A 17,256-nucleotide genomic window follows, 5' to 3' on the forward strand; every position below is an offset into this window, starting at 1 on the left:
ATTGGGGACAGGCGATTAAGAGACCATTGAAGGGCAATGATTCTGTGACATCAGGAACTAAGAAGTTGGTTTGAAAAAAATATGGCCTCAGGAGTGTCAGGGGCAGCCTTGTTTATTAGCATTTTCTTTCCTTTCTTTCCCTTTTCAAATGGCAGAAAGTCTGGGGCTATTTCTTAAAGGAATTTAGTGCAAAAGTTGTGCCCCTTGCTAGTCTGAGATATTACCCAAGATTTGAAAACCTGCCCAGTGCAGTTGTGATCTGATACTTCAAATGAAGAAAAGAACTTCAAAAATTTTTCTGAGTAGAGTAGGCTGAGTGAGTGTTAGAGAGAAACAACATCTGTTTTTCTTTCTTTCTTTTAAAAGGAAGATTCTTTATTAATCAGACATCTAGCATGAGAGGAAAAGGAAAGATCAGATGGCTAAACTTGCCCAAGGTTTTTTATGGGTTGAATGGTGTCCCCCACTCCAATTCTGATGTGGAAGTCCTACCTTCAGCACCCCAGAATGTGACTGCATCTGGGGATAGGGCCTTTAGAGAGGTGATCAGGGTAAAATGAGGTCACAAGGGTGGGCCCTCATCCAGTATGACCGAGTCCTCATAAGAAGAGAAGATTTACACACAGACATGTGCAGGCACAGGAAAGACTATGTGAGGACACAGTGACAAAACAGCCATCTGTGAGCCAAGGAGAGGCTGCAGGAGAAATGGACCTGCCAGCTCCTTGATCTGGGACATCCAGCCAGGGAGAAAATGAACTCCACTTGTGGTGTTTTGTTACAGCAGCCATACCTGACTAATACATTGAGTCAAATGACTGTTTCCACACCAGCTGTGAGAGCCTTCTGTTTATACTTTTCTGGCTCATCTTTTGAAGGTGCATATGGAACTCATGGAATTCATGTTTCATTTATTTTTTGAGGTAGTGGAAAGGAAACCAGAAGATGTTAGTCCCATTTATCAATTTGTATGTATTTTAATGTACTTAATAAAATTCATAGTCATTCATGGAAAATAGGGCAATTTAACAATGAAATAATATATGTTTCAATGATTTTGATGTCTTTGCATGGCCTAATCTTTCTCTGTCTCTTTTCTTCATTGTCTCTCTTCTTTCTTTCTCTCCTTCCTTCCTTCCTTTAATCCTGGGGATTGAGCCCAAGGTTGCTTAACCATTGAGTCACATCCCCAACCCTTTTAAAACTTTTTTTTTTTTTCAAATTCTGAGACACGGTCTTGCTTATGGCCTCACTAAGTTGCTGAGGCTGGCTTTGAACTTGTGATCCTTCTACCTCAGCCTCCCAAGCCGCTGGGATCTTTTATTTTTTTCTAAACAGAAAAGGACAGTGTAATTTCCCCTCCTGACCTATATAAATTGATTAAAATGTCAAGCTCATCATGAGAGTAATTAAGACAAATATAATACAGCCATAGATGCATTTGTTCAAAGAGAATGGAATAATACCCTGTCAAAAAGCATTTTTAGACCGGGCAGGGTGGCACACACCTGTAATCCTAGTGGCTGGGGAGGCTAAGGCAGGAGGCTTGTGAGTTTAAAGTCAGCGTCAGCAACTTAGTGAGGCCCTAAGCAACTCAGCGAGACCCTGTCTCATACAAAAAAGGGCTGGGGATGTGGCTCAGTGGTTAAGTACCCTTGAGTTCAATCCCTAGCAACAACAACAAAAAAGAAACATTTTTAGTGTTAATTGAAAAAATAAATTATTATATATAAATGCAACTATGCATAATTGCATGTGAAATATGTATATTAGAATTTTACCTAGAGGGGCTGGGCTGCACCTCAGTGGTAGAGCAGCATCTGGCATGTGTGAGGCCCTGGGTTCGATCCTCAGCACCACGTAAAAATAAGTAAATAAAATAAAGGTATTGTATCCAACTACAACTAAAAAATATTAAAACACAAAAAAGAATTACACAGAGTATCATCATAACTAGATTTTGGAAAGCCTAAACATGGGAATGTCCATGCAAGAAAGCAGATTGAACTGTGACTCCCTCAGGGGGATGGGGAGATGACTCCTGTAGCCTGTCTTCAATGTTGCCACATTTGCTCAATAAGCATATATTAATTTTGTAATTAAATAAAATCACACACCACCAGTGGGAAAAATGTTTCTGAGTTCATTATGTATCACCAGTTAAATGAGCTAACCACTAGGTGTGAACTACTAGTCATAGAGCTGGGTGCACAGTATAACTTCAGGGAACTACTAGTCATAGAGCTGGGTACACGGTATAACTTCAGGGAAGGTAACTTCTTTTTTGATGCTTGGATCCGACTAGTTTCCAAATGTGCAACAGGATACATGTGTCCTGGGAGTCCCCAAAGATACTCAGATATAGCTATCAGAGACACTGAAAACAGGACTCACAGAATTTAAAAATTTGAGATAGGAAGTAAAGGGGAGGGAATATAGGTCTTAAAATTAGCAGAATATCATCTTTAGTGAGTTTGTATTTAGTATTCCTCTATGGCAGACTTGTGTATTTGTTTCTTAAGAAATGATCAATGATAGCCAAGCGAGATGGTGCATGCCAGTTATCTGAGCTGCTTGGGAGGCTGAGGCAGGAGGATCTTGATTTCAAACCAGCCTGAGCAACTGAGCAAGGCCCTAAGTAACTCAGTGAGACCCTGTCTGTAAATAAAATATAAAAAGGACTGGGAATGTGGCTCAGTGGTTAAGCGCCTGGATTCAATCCCCAGGACCCAAAAAAAAAAAAAAATGAAATGATGAATGATGTATATTTGTGGAATTGCAAATGTCTTGCATGCTCCCTGCCCCCACCTCCAAAAAAGCAGATATTCTCCTCTAGAAAGATGTGTGGAAAAGGAAATGATACATGGCATGTTAGTATAGTCCCTACCTTGACTTTGCATTGAGGAAGTTCTATGGGCATCTTTGTGGGAGACGCTGATTCTTAAATTACTGAGATGAGTAAGAAAGCCTTTCTCTCAACAGGCTGCCCTTTGGAGGCAGCAGGGACAGTGGTGGAGGCCCTGGGACCCCATGTTGTCCAGCACAGGTGTTAACTTCAGTAGATGCACCTGAACAGGACAGGAAGGCACAGAAGTGTGCTGCTTCCTCTGACTACTCTCCCAGCTCTCTTCCTTCCCTGGGGGAGTCCCACAGCCGCTTTTGGAACTAAGGAAGTTGTGTAATGAAGGGCAGGAAAGGCTTTGGCTCTAAGGAAGTGACTTTCTTCCTCATCCTTTTTTTCTCTTGATACCGGGGATTGAACCCAGGGGCACTTAACCACGGAGCCCCATCCCCAGCCCTTTTTGTATTTTATTTATAGACAGGGTCTCACCGAGTTGCTGAGGGCCTCGCTAAGTAGCTGAGGCTGGCTTTGAACTCGAGATCCTCCTGCCTCAGCCTCCCCAGGCATGCGCCACCACTCCCAGGTTCCCCCATATTTACTGTGCATTATTGTGATATGTAGTGGTAGGATCTGTTGTCACATATTCATACACGCACAGTATAACCACGTGATTGCCAGTACCATTCCCCGGGTATGCTCCCTTCCCCTCCCTGCCCTGTTCTCTTTCCTCTGTTCTACTGCTCTCCCTTTGATTTCCATGAGGTCTTCCTTTTCCTTTCTCTTCTCTAGTTTCCACATATGCCTTTGACCTTCTGAGTCTTCCCTTAACATAAAGTTCTTAAGTTCCATCCATTTTCCTGAAAATGACATGACTTCATTTTTCCCTATGGATGTTTAATAGAGCTCCACTGTGATATACACCACATTTTCTTTATTCATTCCTCTGTTGATGGACCCCCAGGCTGGTTCCATAGTTGGGCTATTGTGAATTACACTGCTATAAACATGGGTGTGCACGTGGCACTGTGGTATGATGACATTAGTTCTTCAGGATAAATACCAAGGAGTGGTAGAGCTGGGTCATAGGGTGATTCCATGCCTAGTCTTCTGAGGAAACTCCATACTGATTTCCATAGTGGTTGTACCAATTTACAATCTAGGGAAGGGATTTTCAATATTGTCTAGTCAGCTTTAGAATTTTCAAATCCTGAAAGGTTTTCCCAATTTCCAAATTTCTGATGGTACCTGGAGGCCTAGAACCCAACAAAATATAAAATACAGTGCAGTCTGAAATCTGAGACCATATTGACTAGATTTAAAAGATTTTAAACTTTTTTTTTTTTTCAAATTCTGAGACATGGTCTTGCTTAGGGCCTCACTAAGTTGCTGAGGTTGGCTTGAGAGAAAAAAGGAGAAATCAAATAGCTCAACTTCCTCAAGGTTCACGGGTTGAATGGTGTCCCCCACTCCAATTCTGATGTGGAAGACCTACCTTCATCACCTCAGAACGTGACTGCATCTGAGGATAGGGCCTTTAGAGAGGTGATCAGGGTAAAATGATCAGGTAAAATGCAGCAACTGCAGGCAAATCCTGATGAACCACCTTGTGACCCAGCTCTATCACTCCTTGGTATTTATCCTGAAGAACTAATGTCATCATACCACAGGCATTTAAGGCATGGTGTTGCATGCCTTAAATCCTAGCGATTCAGGAGGCTGCGGCAGGATTATGAGTTCAAAGCCAGCCTTGCAACTTACCAAGGCCCTGAGCAATTCAGGAAGCTCAGGTCCCTAAATAAAATATAAAAAAAGGATGGGGATGTGGCTTGGTGGTTAAGCACTCCTGGATTCAATCCCTGGTACCAGAAAAAGAGAGACCATACTAATCATCCCTGTGGATGGCCCTTCTGTAATGATCAGGCCCTTCTCCTGCTTGTCAGACATATTTGTTTCAGGTTCTCAGTTGGACTGGATGGACCAGCAACTGCAGGCAAATCCTGATAGACCACCCTGAGACACGTGGAGAGCACAAACCATTTGAAATCTGAGACTCTGAGCTGAGTAGCTCCATCTCCACTGAACAAAGTACTTATTTTTGACTGTAGTGTGAGTTTGACCTGAAACTCTAGACCCAGGCCAAGTCACAAATGCACCTCACTAGGAATTGGCCTTGTTAAGAAATTCCTAAGTGGAGTCCCATCTCACCAAAGTCCAGCTGAGCCCTGCGGCCGCAGGAGAACTTGCAGTAACAATATGAGCTTTCACAGCCCTGCTATTTAAGATTCTTTCTCTCAGACTAAATAAGCAAAACTGCTCCCAGACATCCATCCCAAGGATCACAGACGGATTTACATATCATATAACTTAGAACTGGGTTGTTCAACTCCTTCAGGCTTCCTGACTGTAGTTAGCAGCATCTGCTAATGGGGGAAAAGTGTTTTGAAGACACTGTATCATGTGGCCAAGAAAATGGAGGGCCAGATGGCTTTGCAAGAATATTAAATGGCATGAGGCTGTCTTGGAACGCTCAGTTGTTTCTAGAGATCATGCTTCTATTTCTCAAATAATGTTCCCTTTGGGGCAGAATGTTGCTATTTTATCCAAACCAGAGACGCTAAAGAACAGTGATTTCAGGATATTTCTAAAACAAAATAAAAAAAAGCTTTTGGAACAATGGTACATGCAGTTTTGAATCTTTTTGATGGTGTGGCGGTTAGGATGTTCTATTGTGTGGACATATGCTATTTTACTAGGGAAGGCATCACTTTTACTGGTAGCTCACAGAAATGTTCTCTCATGTTCACAGATTTTTGTAGATTAGGTTGATATACCTTGATTTTATTTAGGAAACTTAAGAAGAAATCAAGAGGGTGTCAATAATTTATGCTGATCTTTACTATCTACAGGATCCATAAAATGATGTGTCAAAAATTCTTAGAATGATGCCTGGCACATAATAGTTGCTCAATAAAACTAATTACCGTCATGATTGTGGGTGAGCTCTAAATTTAGAAAATCAGCTAGTTTGATATCTCCACATGGCCATCTCACAGGCATCTTAACGTGACATATTCAAGGCTGAGTTATTTCTCCTCTGTTGCAAATCTGACTTCTTCCATAGTCTTCCTCATCTTAGTAAACAGCACCCTATCTTTATTCAAGCCAGAAATTTGAGGAGTCATACCTAATACCTCCCTCTCCCTTTGCCAATCTACATTTCATCTATCACTAAGTGCTCTTCTTCCATAGTTAAAAAAAAAAAGATTAAAAATGGAATTCAGTTACTTGTCTCTGTCACCACCCCAAAACCTCCAAACTGTGGGCTCCCATCCCTGCACTACTGACATTTGGGATGAACACTTATTTGCTGTGGGCATTTTTAGGACTGTGAACAGCACCCTTGTGCTCGTCCCACTGGATGCCAGCAGGATGCTTCATTCGAAAGTCTTCTGGTTGAGAACTTCTGATCCAATCCAGGTCCTACTTCAGCTCCCATCAGACCTTCTTATGGTCCTTCCCCAGTAAGATTAGACCCTCCCAGAGAGGTCTTGACTACCCAGCAATCCCCTCAGTGAGGGCCAAGCCAAGATGCTTTCACCACTTCCCTTCACACTCAGGATGAATCCTTTGGACTGTGTCCATCTTCATAAGTCCTGACTCTCCCGAGCTTGCCCATCTCCCTCGTCTGCCCCAGCCATGGAAGCACATATGCTTCCCGCACACACCAAGGACCCATGCACCTCAGCACTCTCACGGATGCTGTTCCCTGGCTGGAGAACTTCCCAGCCTCCCGCAGCACACTGGGCTTCAGGGCCTTCCACTTCTTTCTACCACAGGACTCTAGCCATTTCGGATAATTCCCCTCAGCAACTGTGCGTTTTTAACCTTACTTTGGTTGTTTGTCTCAGATGGGACTTAGAAACTCCTTGGAGGTAGGAGCAGGGCTATTGATTCTTACTGTATACCAGCACCCATTACAGTGTCTTGCATCTAAGAGAATCAGTGCGTATTCCCAGGATGGATGAATTATGAATGAATGAATGAATGAATGAAGTGCCAAAAGTCTGGATGGGTATTGCTTTTCCCATTTTTCTCACTAGGGGGTGCCAAATGAAATAAATAATAATGATATAGATTACTTATATATTATCTATTCATAATACATACATAATATAATAATACATACATATATAATATATGTGAATAGAATTTATATATAAAATTATGTATATTTTGTGATATGTATTATTTATATTAATTACATATACTAAATACATATATACATATATAATATATAAATAAAATTCATATATAAAATTATATGTATTTTATATATTTCTGTTACATATGTGTAATATATACATAATGTAATAAAATAATATATACATATACAATATATAAACAAAATTTATATATAAAGCATGCATTTTATGGTATAGATTTATATGTATTATATATACTTATATGCAAATGTATATACACATACACATATATAATATACAAATAAAATTTATAAAAATCTTATAATTATATATATTTTGACATATATTATACATAATACATATACATATACACATGTATATGTAATACATATATAACATAAATGAAATTTATATATAAAAATTGTTATGATGTTATATATATTATGTATGTATAACATACATATTATAGTATATAATACTATATAACATAATAATATATACACATGTAATATATAAATGATATATATCATATATAATTTTTAAAAAATAATAATAGACATCATTTTTATTAACAGTACTTGGCAGTTTGGATGTTTGGATTTTAAGTGGATGATGCCACTTAAAATCTTTTAAAAATATTTTCAGTTGTAGATGGAGACAATACCTCTATTTTATTTATTTATTCTTATGTGGTGCTAAGGATCCAACCTAGCGCCCCACACATGCTAGGCAAGTGCTCTGCCACTGAACCCCAACCCCAACCCCAACCCCAGCCCCAGCCTCCCAAGGTGTCATTTAAACATGGAAGCTCAACCATTTGTCACTTCATAGTCGTTATCAAATTCAAAGAGCTGGGCTAAATCAAATGATATATACCTAGAGAGTGCTTGGCCCAATAATGCCAGCCAATTGGAAATGCTCCATAGGTGCTAATTATTATTTGAAGCTATTACTAATTTAAAATTCAGTTTTTCATCTGTCTCCCCACAGTAATGGTTAGAAGTAGTGGTTTAAAGCTAAGAAGTCGTTTCCCTTGAATGGCTCTCCTTACATGTCCCAGGATTCTCATTATTTGCAATGAAACATGAACTTCCAACACTTAGCATCTGTGATCATGTGTAATGTACAAAATGACTGCGATGTGTAGGATAAAGCATTCAATAAAAATATCAGATTGACTTCATTTTAAGTTCTAACTCCTAAATGAAAAACGTCAGATACTTATCTGGGAAGTCAGGCTTGGCTCCATTTCAATTTATTAAGGTTTTGGAAAGCCCTATTGCTCAACGGAGATTTTATGACACATTTCACGAAGTTGGAACAGCTACAGGTGAAGTGCTTCCCTTTGCCAAGACAGAAGCCAGCTCTTGGATAGCAGTGTCAAATGCTAACATGTTGTTTTGATTCTTCTCAGCACATTCAAGTTGCCTGCTATTTGAAGCCTTCACTTCATCCAATATGCTGAAATTCTACCATCCACGAGCATTAAAGCCTAAAGTATGTGAAAAAGTAGTGTCTTACAGATATCACTTTCTCATATGTTCATATATGGATATTTTTCACATGCCAAGAAGACACAGTTACAAAGTAAAGTAATTTACTGTTTGCTATTCTCCCTTCAGGTATTCAAATTACCTGCCTTCTGGATTTTTTAAATTTTTATTTATTTTTAAAATCTTTTCTTTTTAGATATGCCACACATACATGGAGTCTAACTTCCCATTCTTGTGGTTGTGCATGATATAGAGTTTCCTGGTTGTGTATCCATATATGAGCATAGGAAGTGATAACAGATTCACTCCACTGTTTCTCCTATTCCCATCCTCCTCCCTTCCTTTCATTTCCCTTTGTCTCATCCAGAGAATTTCTACTCTTCAACCCCTGCCCCTATTGTGTGTTAGCATCAGCCTATCAGAACATTCAGCCTTTGGTTTCTTGGGACTGGCTTATTTCCCTTAGCATGCTGGTCTCCAGCTCCATCCATTTACCAGCAGAAGTCATAAAGTCATTCTTTTTCATCTGCCTTCTTATTATTAAGACATTTGCATCTTTGTGCCCATTAGATGACCACAAGGAAATGGAGTATTTATTCTTATAACTGAGAAGACATGTGACCACTGCCCAAGCCTTTGCCCAGGAACCATTACCATGGGAAGGAAGATATTCCAAATGTAAATTCACTGATGATGACAATGATGATAATAATAATAGACATTTCTTGAAGCCAGTTCTATGATGGAGCCCAAGAAAATAACCCAGGGACTAATTTGGGATTATATTCATCCCTCATGTCAGACTAGTTAGCTTAGCTGGGTATGAGATGGTGCTAACAAGGCCAAGATATTATTCAGGTTGTGTCCCTGTCTGGGCCAGTTAGCTTTGTGCAAGCAAAGAACTACCTACAAGCAAAAGCTCTATTCAAAGGACGACCTGACCTAAATACTACGGAGGGATGATTTCAAGTTGTCCTAGTGGTTGAAACACTATTCATAGTTTTGTTCTGCAGTGATAGCAGCCTGCTGTTTTTCCTGGGGATTATCTCTATTTCTGATTCTGAAACCAGCCTTCAAGATAACATCCTGGGAGTGGAGGTAAGGGTTGGGTGGGAGACAGAATCCCAGAACTGTCACTGTCAGGCTTACATTTTTATCTTGATTATCCTCCACGGCATCAGCAACATCATTGTAGTCATTGTCATCACCATGGCCACATCGCCACTGTCTTATCATCATCCAGACATTGAACTTGGTCAACTATGTTACTTAGTTTAGTCTTCCCAGCCATTTCTTGAGGTAGGCTTAGTAATCCCTATCTTAGAGCTAACAAAACCCAACTCGTGCAAGTATTCCCTGTTAGTGACTTTCAGAGCCAGAATTCAAAGCCAGGTGTCCCTAACTTCCAAGTTCATAATCTAAACACCCACATTCGGTACTAATCTCACAGCAATGAGTCTGCCCACTTCTGTTCTCTGCTAACCTTCTGTCCAAAGAGTGGGTTATCTTTTTCTAACCAAAACTTTATGGTTGGAAAATTTAAAACTCTTTTGAGGGGAAACTTTACAGTGACCCAATTTCCCATGGCCTAGTTTGTCACAGTTAGCTTACAACTGATACTTGCTCTATAAAAACTTATATGTTATGAAACGTACTTCTGTTCAGGTCCCCTAAAGGGTACACAGTGCTCAGTTTATGCCCTTGTACAAATAAAATGAAACCGCCTTTAGATACCTGACACCCAGCATCCAGCACTGGCAGATAAATCCTGCCTTCCTACAAAGAAAGGATTTTCTAGAAGAAGGCCCTCAGGAAGAGGATCAGGGGAGGAGGAGGTGGGAAGAAGGTGGCACTGCGGATTGAAATGGAGAAGGCTATGTTCTATTCATTCATGACTATGTCAAAATGAACCCCACTGTTATGTATAACTATAATGTACCTTTTTTAAGTTAAAAAATAAAATAAAATGAAACAAAATTTTTAAAAAAGGGAGGGAGGCCTGAGGATCAGTGGTTCCATGTTGGAGACAATGTGAAGACTTCTTAATAATATCAGTAACTGGAGCCAGGTATGGTGGCACATGCCTATAATCCTAGTGGCTCAGGAGGCTGAGGTGGGAGGCTAAGGCAGGAGGTATGAGAGTTCAAAGCCAGGCTCAGCAACTCAGTGAGGCCCTGTCTCTAAATAAAAATTAAAAAGGGCTGGGGATGTGGCTCAGGGGTTAAGTACCCCTGGGTTCAATCCTTGGTACCCAAAACAAAGAAAACAAAAATCAATTATCAACATTACTAAGTATTTTCCTTAAGAGACTGTCAGTGATTTAAATATTTTATATACACATGTATATACAGCTTTTGAGAGCTTATTTATTTAAATTTTTTTTTATACTGTGGGAATTCTAAAGGCTGGGATGGTGTTTTATCCTTGTAACCCTTCAGTTCTTTTTTTGTTAAGAATTTACCAGCTGATATTGACTTATACTGGAAAAAAAAACTTCTCTAGTTACTAGTTTGTGAGCTCCACAGGCAGCATCTGCCTTGATTATTGCTATATCCATAGTACCTAGTACAGTGCCAGAAATGTGGTAGAGACTCACCATGAATAGTTGATAGATTAGGACTAAACCTTATTTTGTTACCCAGCAAGGTATCATCCACTGTATTAGATACAGAACATTCTAGAAACCTAGTGAAGATTTGACCTGACTTGCCTACTTGCTCTTAGCTCCCTGGTAATGGATTTGCACCAGTCTACCACTCATTGGCCCATGGAATGGGGCCAAAAAAGGCATAACATCTTGGAGCTTGAATAAGTAGTATTGACCCTTACATGGATCAAAACCATGACCTTCACCTCTTTAGTTACTGCTAGAGCAATAAAAGAAAAAAAAAAGGAAGAAAGCAGTCTTGCAATAATAAGAGAATAAGTTTAGGAGCAAGTGAATACCATCTGGTCAGAAAGTCTGCATTAAAATGCTGGATTCCTCCCAAGTGTGCTTCCTAGCACCCCATTAAATTAAGTTGTATTTCCTAAAGTGAGGTCGGAGCTGCCAGGTGGCATGTAAGGCCACTTTCTCAGGAAAGGTGTTTTTTATTGCTAAGATATTAGTCTAGAAAATTCATAGCTTGGGCTTTAAAAAAAAAAAAACCCTTTTATGGGATTCTTGAAGGAAGAGATTCCAGTATAGAATGACTTTGAATGCCAAAGAAGAAAATTAAAAAGATGGAAAAATGAGCCAGTTTCATTTAGGAATGTTATTTTGCAGCCTGGTATAATGGAACAACTCAGAACTTTCTGTTAGAAGACCTGGATGTGCATACCTGTTTTTCTACTCTCTCTGGTTACCTTGAACGAGCTATAACCTTAGCCTCAGCTTCTGTCTGTCACTTGGGAATAAACCTGGTGACCCAGCACAAGGATCATTTGACCAAGTCTCATGTTCATAGACTTTCAAATGTAGATATAACCACCAAATGAGGTTTCATTTAACATTGCTTATATCCACTGACAAAACAGGAAAAAGTTCATCATATTGCTTTAAAGTTTTGCTCCATTACTAGACCACACTACTTCTGGTGCATTATAAATTAATGGTTTTTGTTATTATTATGATTTTTTGGTTTGTTTTTATTTTTGGTAAATTCTGTCATTTTTCTTTAGCAGAAGTATATTACAGGGCACTTGCTTTCTTCTGTTAAAAGTAGTAACCCAGTTAATGTAAATAAGAACTTAGCATAATTTTTTGGATAGAGGTAGTTCTATAATATCAAATTAGAGATGCTTAACCACTGAGCCACATCCCCTGCCCTTTTTATTTTTTCTTTTGAGACAGGGTTTTGCTAAGTTGCTCTGGGCCTTGCTAAGTTGTGGAAGCTGGCTTTGAACTTGCGATCCTCCTGCCTCAGCCTCCTGAGTTGCTGGGATTAGAGGCATGCACCACCACATCTGGCTATAATGTCTTTAATTGACTTAGAAGCTGTGTATTACGAAGCCAGACCCAAAACGCCCCTTGAGGCAAAATTTACATAGACATTCCCTGATTTTACTTACTATAATTTATTTGGAGGAATATGGGGTAGTCTGATGGTCATAAGAAGGGGGGAAGTCCTTGACTTCTGCCTGGAAACAGTGTCTAATCCATACTGGATATTTTTTCCTTTCCAAAGTACTTGAGGTCTCAGAAAAGGGAATCAGCCTAAATTATTTAGGACTTCTGAGATAGTCTATGCAATTCCTTTGACAATTGATTATGATCAAAATTGGATTCCTCCTGGAAATGTTCTGTAATCCAGAGAGGGCACTATAAGAGATAATAATCTTATCTACCCAATTGCCACAAATATCTTTTTAATTTGAAAAGGAAATGATTATTCATTCCTCATTCTGATTACCAACTGTCTGGCATAAATCAGACAATAGAAATATCTTAGAACTATGGTGCTAATTTGGAAATATTGATGGAGACTTGAGATTTCTTCTGTTTCTCCTTATCTTCTGTTTCTCTTTTTCTCTATACTGAGCTTGCACTTATTTGCTGGTGCTCTTTGAAGACATGGGAAAGGGAAGGAGGATGAAGAAGTCTGACACTCAAGGATTTTATCTTTTACTGGTGGGGTGAGAATGGATAATAAGTTGAAAAATAATGGCAGATGGAGACAAATGCCATAAAGAAGTTGGCAGGAAAGGTCAGATGGGGAGTACTGAGTGGTGAGTGCTTCTTAGAGACAGCTGTGGTTTGGATATCATTTGGGGCATCAAATTTCAACTCATGTTGAACTCTTTATTTCCAACATAATGGTGCTGAGAGGGGCCTTTAAGAAGCATTTGGTTCAGGAGGGATCCTATGTGAACTGGTTAATGTAGGTCTCATGAGAAAGGGTTAGTTCACCTGAGAGTGAATTGTTCTAAAGTAAGACTACCCTAGGAATTTCTCTGTATGAACTCACTGCTTTCCACCATGAGATGAAGCAGCACAAGGCCCTCATCAGAAGCTGGTCAGATGCCAGAACCATGCTGTGGGATTTTCATAAACCATGAGCTAAGACAGAAAATCCCTTTTCTTGAACAAATACCCAGTCTCAGGTACTCTGTTATAGTAATAGAAAGTGAACTAGGAGACCCAGGGAAGGCTTCTTGCAGAAGAACTATTTGAGCAGAGACTTGAAAGAAGTCTTTTAGGGAACAAGCCTGAAAACATCTGAGGGAACAGCTGTTTCTACATAGTCAAGACAGCAAGTGCCAAGGCCCAGATATGGGAATGTGTTTTGTATATCCAGGAGACACTGAGGCCTCCTCGAGGTGGAGGACGAGTGAGTGATGGAGAGAATGCTGAAACAAAGTTGGAGATACAGCTGAGAGACAGATTAGTTAGGGCCACTGGGTCATTCTACAGTAGAGCTACTGAGGCCTAGAGTAAAGTAGACACTGAGCCCAATCTAAATAGACAATCTAAATCTTCCATCTGGAAGCTGGTCAAGGTCATTAAAGTCACTCTGTGTTTTTCTCACCTGAAATTTCTCTTGTGCTATGTAGAGCCATAAAATTGTATTGCAAATCTACAGATCTTGTGCATTTTTTTTTGCTTGTTCTGAAACCCTAAGTTCAAGAAGTTAATTATACTAGATGTTAAAATAGACTCAATGATCTCTCTCTCTCTCTAATTTTGTGAATATGTACTCATGATTTGCAGGAAATGTAAAAAAGGGGTGGTGCACTGAGAATGTTGTTGTTAATTTTATTAGTCAACTTGATTGGGCTAAGAAGTGCCTAGACAGCTGGTAAAACATTTTTCTGATGTGTTTATGAGGTTGTTTTTGGTAAGAGATTGGTTCAGAATTGGTAGGCTGAGTACAGAAATTTCCCCTATACCAATACAGATTGGTATTGTCCCATCTACTGAGAATCTGAATAAAAGAAAATGTGGAGGAGGGGCACATCTAGTCTCTGCTTGACCTGGGGCTTTGGACTTCAAATGGGACTTACATCAGTGACCACCACCTCCACCCTTGCCCAACTGTCCCTTCAGGCTTTTGACCTTGGACTAAGGGCTTACACCATGGGCTCTCCTGTTGCTCAGGTCCTCAGACAGGCTTTCATTTTGAATTCAGAGAATGTATACTCTGTAGTCAATTTGAAATGGCTTTTAAGCTCAATCCAAGCACAGTTTGATAAGAGTTGTAATGTGCACAATTAGGCAAGCTTAAATTCTATATCTGAATGTATTTTTTAAAGCTATGCAGATTAGATGCATGGAATTATAATACTTTCCATCAAGTATTTTTAATATTGTAAAGCAGATCCCAGCTAGCAGCCTGCTGGTTTTCAGGTGTGCTGTATGTCTTTGTGTTAAGTTTCCTGTTCTTTTGTTCTGAAAGCCAGTGGGTTTTTTTTTAAAGTCATTATTTAGCATTGATTTCTACATATAGGCATTGAGTTGCTGTTGTTTTTTTCCCCAGAGTTTTAAACATGCTTCATTTCCTAGCCACACAAATCAAATTCCAATCTTAACTGAGACAGAGCTAGCATGCAATTACTCTAACTTGCAATTGTTCTGTGTTTCTGTAGCCACTTGGAGGTGTTTTCCCATATGTGAGTAAAGGATAAGTCCATGTGGCCCACCTCCCAGATTGTTATTTGATGAACTGAAAGAGAGGGTTTTAGGAGTAAAAGGGCCTGTACAAATGCCCTAATCTGCATTCAGTACAAGAATTCCCCAGTTCTAAGAAGCTCTTTGTGGTGGACAGAAGTGCCAGGACCACGGACTTTAAACACTGCAGTAAGCCAGCCCTCTCCATCTTTGACAGCCATCCTGCAGCCAGAACAATCTTTTGAAAACAAATCTTGAGCTTGCCACTTCTGCTCTGAAATCTCTTCATTGCCTCTCCAGTGCTTGGAAGACAAAACTCAAGCTGTCCTGAGCACAGCCTTTTGGGTTTTGTTAGATTGCTTGCCTTCCATGCATGCACGCCCAGCCATGGCCAGTGACCAAGCACAGCAGCATAGCTCAGTTTCTATCTGGGATGGCTCTGTCCCCTTGGTCAATACGCTGCAAAGGTCTAGTCCATCAGTTATGATCTCCACGTTCCCAGCCCTATTTAAAACTTTATTTAGAGACAGAGTCTAGCTGAATTGCTTTGCTTAGGGCCTCACTAAGTTGCTGAGGCTGGCTTTGAACTCATGATCCTCCTGTCTCAGCCTCCTGAGCCACTGGGATTACAGGCCTGTGCCACCACACCCATCGTACATCCCTGTTTATACCTTCAACTTAGATCCTCTTTCTACTAATCCTGCAAATTCCAAAATTATGCTAGTAGATAGAATATAGCTATCCCTTGGTATCTGAGGGGGTTTGGTTCCAGGACCCTGACAGTGAGAAAGTCTACATATACTCAAGTCCTGGTATAGTCTTTGTGTAGAACCTATGTACATCTTTGCATGCTATGTTATACATCTTTGCATTCAAATCAGCTGTTTTAGTCAGCTATTTCACTGCTGTGACTAAAAGACCCAACCTGCACAATTGTAGAGGAGGAAAAGTTTATTTGGAGGCTTATGGTTTCAAGGTCTCAATCCATAGATAGCAGGCTTTATTCCTTGGGGCTCAAGCTTAGGCAGGCCATTATGGCCAAAGAGTATTTCAGAGGGAACCAGCTCACATGATGATCAGGATGCAGAGAGATTATATTGCCAGACCAAACTATATACCTCAAAGTCATGTCCACAATGCCCACTTCCTACAGCCAAACCCTACCACTCCAGTTATCACCTAATTAATCCTATTAGGGATTCATTCACTGACTGGGTTAAGGCTCTCACAACCCAGTCATGTCTTCTTGGCTCCTTCTTGCATTGTCTTGCACATGAGCTTTTGGAGGACACCCCACATCCCCAAAAGCTCACGTGCAAGACAATGCAAGAAGGAGCCGAGAACACATGATTGGGTTGTGAGAGCCTTAATACCTAATAAAATGAAAATTATGACTATGCTCCATGATTTAGGGAAGAACAAGAAAAAAGTTGGACATATTCAGTACAGATGTGACCATAACTATGTAGTTCACATTAGCAACAACATAACTATTTTTTTTTCAAAATTTCCTATCCGTATTGGGTAAATCCAAGGACTTGGAACCCAAGTATACAGAGGATTAACTATAATTGGTGCTGGATTAGTGTGTATTTGAGTAGCAATATTATTTTTTCAAGTGGATATTATAAACATTTCTAAGGAAGAGTTTAGGATGTATTATACACCATGGTCCCTCAGGCCCAGCAGATTTCTCACTCCAAGTGCCATTTCTGCTGTTCACTGGGATGTCGCTGGCAGATACCAAGGGTGTGGCAGAGAGATGTGCTCACCAGTATGTGCAGAATCCAGGTGAAGTATTTCCTCTGGGTTACTTTCTAAAATGTATTGTTGACATACAATCAATGGATGATCAAAACCATCTTTTCTGTAACAACAGAATCCAGTTAAGTGTCACTATACTATTCGGTGAATCCCTGTGCAGTGATCACATTTGTAAATCTCTCAGTTGATCATCATCCATATTATTTTTATTTTTAGCCACAGATGTACACAGTACCTTTATTTTATCTATTTATTTTATGTGATGCTGAGGATGGAACCCAGGGCCTCGCATGTGCCAGGCAGGTGCTCTACTGCTGAGCCCCAGCCTCAGGCCCATCATCCATACTTGACTTCTGTATTCCAGGGGTT

General features: G+C 39.9%; 1 long non-coding RNA gene across 8 annotated transcripts in view; it reads left to right on the top strand.

The window, feature by feature from the left end:
* The window catches only part of LOC110599119 (uncharacterized), a 285,629-nt gene that overhangs the window by 26,006 nt on the left and 242,367 nt on the right, over nucleotides 1–17,256 (top strand). The window lies entirely within an intron of this gene.

The sequence above is a fragment of the Ictidomys tridecemlineatus genome, chromosome 2 (assembly GCF_052094955.1).
Source record: "Ictidomys tridecemlineatus isolate mIctTri1 chromosome 2, mIctTri1.hap1, whole genome shotgun sequence".
In the NCBI taxonomy this organism is placed as follows: Eukaryota; Metazoa; Chordata; class Mammalia; order Rodentia; family Sciuridae; genus Ictidomys; species Ictidomys tridecemlineatus.